Source organism: Rutidosis leptorrhynchoides, chromosome 10 (assembly GCF_046630445.1).
Source record: "Rutidosis leptorrhynchoides isolate AG116_Rl617_1_P2 chromosome 10, CSIRO_AGI_Rlap_v1, whole genome shotgun sequence".
Classification (NCBI taxonomy): domain Eukaryota; kingdom Viridiplantae; phylum Streptophyta; class Magnoliopsida; order Asterales; family Asteraceae; genus Rutidosis; species Rutidosis leptorrhynchoides.
Genome location: NC_092342.1, coordinates 58,757,274 through 58,765,615, shown reverse-complemented (window position 1 = coordinate 58,765,615; position 8,342 = coordinate 58,757,274). Strand labels below are relative to the sequence as shown.

General features: G+C 31.5%; 1 non-coding gene across 1 annotated transcript; it reads right to left on the bottom strand.

Moving 5' to 3' along the window:
* Positions 1 to 4,997: 4,997 nt before the first annotated feature.
* LOC139873732 (small nucleolar RNA R71) lies at positions 4,998 to 5,104 on the bottom strand. The gene has a single exon (XR_011767457.1). It is a non-coding gene; the product is annotated as a small nucleolar RNA R71 (small nucleolar RNA).
* Positions 5,105 to 8,342: the final 3,238 nt, after the last annotated feature.

The window sequence follows — 8,342 nt, the reverse complement described above, 5'->3', positions numbered from 1 at the left end:
ATCGAAAAAAAGTTAAAAACGTATTAAGTAACTATTCACCCCCCTCTAGTTACTTACAATTGGTATAAGAGCGGTTGCTCAAATCATTGCACTACAAACGATCGCGAAAGCGTCAAAATTCATTTTGTGCAAAAACTTGAGTCAACGATTCTCGAATCAACTCAAACGATGGGATATTTGAAAGAATTGGTGAAAGAAGCACCAGTCTTTGATAAGATGAATATTGATGTGTGGAAATCAAGATTTGAGTCTTATCTCAAATCCAAGGATTACTACTTGTGGAGAATAATCAAAGTATGAGACTTTATACCACAAGCTAGTTCAAGTTTAGTGAAGTCAACATTTCAAAACAATGATGTTTTGAAACAATTTGATGCAATTTCACTACTTCATGAAATTCTTCCTAGTGAAGAAAGATTAAAGATAATCTCATGTGAAAATGTAAAAGAATGTTGGGACTCACTATGTTCTCAAGAAGATTTAAACTCTAAGAGTTTAAAGGATAAAGGAATAGAGAAGGGTTCAGAAAGGGTTGGTGTTTTTCGAGCAAAAGGGTTGAATGAAAATGAAGACTTTTACCTCATGAGCTCTTGGAATGACATGGATCAAGATGGTCAAAGTGAAGAAGAGGTTGAATCTCCATTCAAAGAAGACGATATCTCAAGCATGGATTGCAATGAGGTACATGTACTCTATCCTTCTAATTATGAAGAATTGTTAGATGATTACAAGACTATTAAATTTGTGTATGATAGTAGTCGTGATAAAGTAAAACTTTTGGAGAAAAAATTACACAAAGTTACACAACTTAACAAAGTTCTAATTGATGAAAATAACACTTTGAAAAGAAAACTTGAAAGGATAACTATTTGTGATTCTTCAAGAGGTAAACATGAAATGAATGTATATCACAATTCTAGCAAACACAAATCTTGTAATCAAAGTCCATTATCTATTATTAGAAAAATTGAAAACATGGGAAAAATGGACTAAGCTAGCAATTCTGATAATGCTAAAAACGAACATATATTTCATAGCATTATCCCTCAAGAAAGACAAGCTTTTAGTTGCAATTGTTCTATTTACAAGTGATATTCGTTTAAATAATAAAAGGTGAAGACAAAAGACAGATTCGACGAATTGAAGACGCAAATGACCAAAAAGCTCAAAAGTACAAAGTACAATCCAAGTGGTTCAAATTATTGATGAGAAACGTCTAGAAATTACAAGATTACAAGCCGCGAAACGCAAAGTACAAGATATTAAATTGTACGCAAGGACGTTCAAAAATCCGGAACCGGGACCAGAGTCAACTCTCAATGCTCGACGTAACGGACTAAAAATTACAAGTCAACTATGCACATGAATATAATATAATATATAATTAATTCTTAAAATTATATATATATATTATATTATATATTAAAACCGTCGGCAAACAAGAAAACAAAATTATGTGAGCTGGATCAGAGGGGCATGCGATTGCATGGCCTGGAAGCACAATTTCCATGCGATCTCATGGGGCCAAAAGTCAGGCCAAGTGCTATAAATTGAAAAGTTTTCAGCCAAGTTTGGTACTCCTTTTTCTATCCTCTCTATCTCTCTGATATATATATATATATATATATATATATATATATATATATATATATATATATATATATATATAATATTTTAATTTTAATTTAATAATTTAATTTAATAATAAGGATATGTTAGCGAATGTTGTAAGTGTGTAAGTTGAAATTCTGTCCCTGTAACGCTACGCTATTATTAATCATTGTAAGTTATGTTCAACCTTTTTAAATTAATGTCTCGTAGCTAAGTTATTATTATGCTTATTTAAGCCGAAGTAATCGTGATGTTGGGCTAAAATATTAAAATTGGGTAATTGGGCTTTGTACCATAATTAGAGTTTGGACAAAAAAACGACACTTGTGGAAATTAGACTATGGGCTATTAATGAGCTTTATATTTGTTTAATTAAATGATAGTTTGTTAATTTAATATAAAGATTTACAATTGGACGTATCTATAAATAACCATATACACTCGATCGGACACGATGGGCGGGATATTTATAAGTACTAATAATCGTTCATTTAACCGGACACGGGAATGGATTAATAGTTAATGGACTTATTAAAACAGGGGTGAATTACATACAAGGAAAATTGGTGTAATTATAGTTTAAGTCCCCAATTAGTTGGAATATTTGACTTAAGATATAAGGATAATTTGACGAGGACACTCGCACTTTATATTTATGACTGATGGACTGTTATGGACAAAAACCAGACGGACATATTAAATAATTCAGGACAAAGGACAATTAACCCATGGTAATAAAACTAAAATCAACAAGTCAAACACCATGATTACGGAAGTTTAAATAAGCATAATTCCTTTATTTCATATTTAATTGCACTTTTAATTATCGCACTTTAATTTATTGTCATTTTAATTATCGTACTTTTTAATTATCGCAATTTTATTTATTGTCATTTTATTTAATGCACTTTTATTTATTGCAATTTCATTATCGTTATTTACTTTACGCTTTAATTTAAGTTATATTTATTTTTAATATTTTACATTAGGTTTTAACTGCGACTAAAGTTTTAAAATCGACAAATCGGTCATTAAACGGTAAAAACCCCCTTTTTATAATAATAATATTACTTATATATATATATATATATATATATATATATATATATATATATATATATATATATATATATATATATATATATATATATATATATATATATATATTTATTTATATTTATACAAATATAGTTTTAAAAATATAGCGTTAAACTTGGCTAAGATCCCTGTGGAACGAACCGGACTTACTAAAAACTACACTACTGTACGATTAGGTACACTGCCTATAAGTGTTGTAGCAAGGTTTAGGTATATCCACTCTATAAATAAATAAATAACTTGTGTAAAATTGTATCGTATTTAATAGTTTTTCGTAGTAAATATATAACTACTTTGTACCCATTCGCTTAAACATCAAGTATTTTTGGCGCCGCTGCCGGGGACCTGCTTAAACGCCGGAAGCGAAACGCTATATATATATATATATATATATATATATATATATATATATATATATATATAAAGAAAAATATATCTATATTTTTAAGTTTAGTTAAATTAAAAAGTTTATATTTTTTTTATTTATTGTTAAAAGTTATAAAAACTAATAAGTATTTTTTTAAATATAAGTTTTTATTATAAATTATATTTCATATATTAAAAACAAAAAAAAATTATAAAAGTAAAATCACTCGGCCTGGTACCGTAGCAGCCCATACTCAGGCATGGAACCCTAGCCAATGCGACCGCATGAAAATTTAACGGGATATCCATGCTATCGCATGGCCTGATCTGATACGCCAGGTTTGACTGATTTCTGCAATAATTACGGTGTATTAATTATTATTATTATTAATTAAAACCCTAATTAGGGTTAGTTTATTTAATTATTTAGTTTTAGTTTTATTTATTTAATTTGTATTTTTAGTTTTAATTAGTTTTAATAAATTATAAAATTGATACTTTTATAAAATAAATAATATAAAAATAATATTTTTATAAAAATTGTACTTTTTACAACTTAAAGTTTATTTTTATATTTTGTATCTTTTTATTTGTTTTAGCGTAATATTTGTATTTTTCGTTCATATTTAGTTTTAAGTCATAGTTTTTGCCATAGTTATTTTTATTTCTAGATTTTTAGGCTTTGCTGTAAAATCTCTTAAGTGCTTTTCTTTAGACTAAGATCTAGGTGCTTTAGAATTTTGCGACGCCATTTTTATATTTTAGTACTTTTTAAGTTATTGCCGTTTTGGATATAGAATTTCGCTAAGCTTTAATACCTTTAGACGCAACTTTTAATTCTTAGTTTTTAGACTTTTAAGTTTCGACGCGCTACGTTCTTTTTATTATTTGTCGACCATTTATTTTTTGACGTTTTTCCGACGCGCTCTTTTTCTTTCTTATTTCACGACGCTCTAGTTTTTAGGATATAGAATTTTCTATTTCTTCTCTAAAATTTCTTTAAATTTCAACGAAAAATTATTTTAAGTGGTTAAATTGATAGACATCCAAAATTTTCTGGTTCGTAGTAATAGTTGGATTTGTTAGTGGCGAGTTGTGAGCTTCTGATTTAAAGGGTCCTGGCTACCTGCTGCATCTATTGGCTATTCAAAACGTGGGCAAAATCAGAAAAATCTATTAATTTGATAACTTATATAATTTTTATCTTTTATAACTAATAGGATATTCAGTGAATGCACCGAGCAAAACGTTCACCACCTTTTATACGTTCACCACCTGTAACTCGATCAAGACATCTATCCAATATTGTCGCCGTTGATTTTTCTTTAGAATCGTCATCCAGTCGACCAAGTACTCCAATTCAAATTTCCGATAATCCATTTTTTGAACCCGACCTCACAATTGAGAATCCGGAGGATATTCAGGGACAATTCAGAGATCCTGAACCATTAATCTTTCCTCCGGAACCACCAATCATTGTCGAGGAACAAACCATTAAATCAGAATCCTCTAGTGATTCAGATTCAACAAACTCAATAATGGAGAATCTGGAACCTCTAAGTATGGAAGACCGAATGAGAGCCACACGTACGGGCCAAGGTCACGCCAGTATTAAGCCAAATATTAATGCGCCAGATTATGAAATCAAAGGACAAATTCAACACATGGTAACTAATCAATGCCAATTTGGTGGTTCGCTAAAGGAAGATCCAAACGAACATCTTCGTACCTTTAATAGGATCTGTACTCTATTTAAAATCCGAGAAGTGGAGGATGAACAGATCTATCTCATGTTATTTCCCTGGACTTTAAAGGGAGAAGCCAAAGATTGGTTAGAATCGTTACCTGAATGGGCGATTGATACATGGGATGTTTTAGTTGAAAAATTTCTTAAACAATTCTTTCCGGCATCTAAAGCCGTGAGAATTCAAGGAGAAATTGTTACATTCACGCAAAAGCCAAATGAAACATTATATGAGGCATGGACAAGATTCGAAAAGTTGTTGAGAGGATGTCCTCAACACGGTTTAGACACTTATCAAATAGTACAAATATTCTACCAAGGTATCGACATTTCTACACGAAAAGACATCGACATAGCAGCTGGTGGTTCCATTATGAAGAAAACCGCAACTGAAGCTCACAAAATTATTGATAACACAGCCTCCCACTCACATGAGTGGCATCAAGAAAAAGATATTTTTCGTTCATCTAAAGCGGCTAGAGCCGATTCTAGCCATGACTTTGATTCCGTTTCCGCAAAAATAGATGCTTTCGAGAGACGAATGGAAAAGATGAATAAAGATATTCATGCAATACGAGTCAGTTGTGAGAAATGCGGTAGACCACACTTAACGAAAGATTGTCACATTGAACAAACCATGGAACAACGTGAGAATGTTTCCTACATGAACCAAAGGCCTGGAAATAATTATCAAAATAATTATCAACCGCCAAGGCCGAACTTTAATCGAAATCAAAACATTCTTTACAATCCAAATGGACCAAACAATAACTCGTATAACCAACAAGGTCCGAATAACCAACCAACTCAAAACAACACTTTCAATCAACAAAGACCTGGTTTGTATAAACCACCACAACAAACCGAAGAGAAAAAGTCAAATCTGGAAGAAATGATGGCAAAGCTAATGGAATCTCAAACACAATTTATTACATCTCAAACCCAAATAAATGAGAGGTTTGATCAGTCATTAAGAACTCAACAAGCTTCCATTTTGAATCTAGAAAAACACGTAGGTACTCTTGCTAGCATGATGAGTGAGAGGGAACAAGGAAAGCTACCGAGTAATACTGAAGTAAATCCTCGAAATGAGAATGTTAATATGGTTTCAACGAATTCTGAAAAACCAGCATCAGAAGATGGGAAGCTTTTAGATGTGAGTAACAATGAAGAAGTTACAACACCACCACCACCCGAGTATGTAAAGCCAGTGGTGGCACCATACAGACCACCCATCCCGTTTCCAAGAAAAGGAGTTGAGTATGAGAAAGTAATAGGTAATAAAGTTTGTGATACCTCTGGAAAGAAGAAGAAGAATAAGAAAGTGCAAGAAACAAAAACCGTAAAGATAAACCCGGTGAAGACAGTTCCACCAAAACCTCCACCAAGGTTGGGTGATCCGGGTGAATTTATTGTTCCTTGTCTACTTAGTGATTGTGTTATGTATGATGCACTAGCAGATTTAGGTGCAAGTGTGAGTGTTATGCCTCTTTCATTATATAAGAGATTAGGTGTAGGTGAGTTAAGTCCAACAGAGATGAGTGTTCGACTCTTTGATCAAACTATTAGGCACCCAGTTGGAATTGCTGACAACCCACCCGTTCAAGTGGGTAATTTAACCTTTCTAGTCGAATTTATTGTCATTGACATAGAAGAGGACTCAAACATTCCTCTAATTTTAGGTCGACCATTCTTAGCATCCACCAGGGCATTATTTGATGTAAGAGAGGGTAGAATGACACTTAGTAATGATGAAAAATTGATCACTTTTGTAAGTCGAAAGTCTAAATCTCCACCAACCAAAACCGTTGAACCAACAAAAATGATTGGTAAGAACCATGTTGTTTTACCAACTCCAACGGTAGTGCTTAATAGTAATAAAACACCTAAGTGTGGGGAAGATGAAGTAACACCTAATGATGACCTGATAACAAAGAACCCCGTTGTTGATACGAAATTAAATGACTCCGTTATTAACAGTTCAATGAAGAAACTTATTAAACGGATTCGCGATGCTAGAACCAAGGGGAACTTTAAGTTATGTAACCGGTTAGTATCCAATCTATCGCCTAAAAAAGGCAAAACTAGTTGAATTTGTGGATATTACACAGAAATCCGACCAATGGCTTAAAGCAAAAGTCACAGATATGCAAGTTGATTATGTCCAAGAGAAATTGACGATGAAGTTAATCACAATTTCGACACCACGGCTACCTAAGTGTGGGAAGATTCAAATGTTCTAAAAAGAAAACGCTTTCTAGAGTTAGTTGTTTTGTTCTCATGTAGTTCCGAGAATGGAATCCGATTGGTCTTTTCCACTAGCAGACACTAAAGAACTAGTTTTCTTCTCCCATTCTGAATTTTTGTTTTGTATGAAATTTATATGCATTTTTAAATTTAATTTTTGTGTGATTTTAAAAAACAAAAATTACTTTATTTCATTAAGTTTAAAAAAATGATTTCTAAAATTCATCGTAAGTTGAAGACTAGGTCATGGAACCGAAATTGCTTTACCCGAGAGCGGGTCGACAAATTTTGTTATCATTATTTTTAATTTTATTGATCTAAAGTATAGCAAAAAAAATTAAAAAAATTTAAAAACCCAAAAATCTTTGCTTTTAAAACAATCGCTTTAAAAACGACAAATTTTAAATTTTGTCGATGGACGGACTAGGTAAACATACCAAAACTACCTAAAGTAAAAGGAAACAAAATTTTAAAAATCATTCATTTAAATTGTTTTAATAAATAAAGGTTTTATAATATATATATATATATATATATATATATATATATATATATATATATATATATATATATATATATATATATATATATGTTTGTAGTTTATCTTATGTACAAAACATGGTAAAACAGCGCACTTTCAAAGACTGACATTAAGTTCAGCAAAAGCTACTAATTTTGACGATAAGACGCAAAACATATGTGAAATTACAACAAAAGAAATGAACGATGAGGCGCGCCATCTATCATTCGACGAGCTTAGAAATTTCAAGCTCGGTATTTTTAATTACTTTTCTACACTAATCACCCTCATGAATTTATAATTATAGTCTGATTTCATGCAAATGAGGGCATTGCATGATCTCAAGTGTGGGGAAGGGTTATAAATTCTCTCGGGTTTACACTTAGTTTAATTGCCAAATTTTGTGAAAATTTGAAAATTTTTCAATTAAATGAATTCAAAATCATGTTTATACATATTTATGAACGATAAAACTAGGTTGTAATACCGAAATTATTGTTACCTCAGAGAGAACATAAATGGAGAAACAACCCAAAACGTAAGAATTTATTTAAAATGGAATAGAGGAAAATAGAAAGGCAAAGAAAGGAAAATAAAGCTAAGTGTGGTGTAGCGACCCCGACAAATCGTCAAGTGACGGCGTCGGCTACGTGGGTCCCATTACCTGATTATAAGTCTTTTAGATAACTTTTGACCAAAATATGTCGCCTTCATTTCAAAATAAAGATTGTTTCAAAGTTTACAAGAATTGTTCAA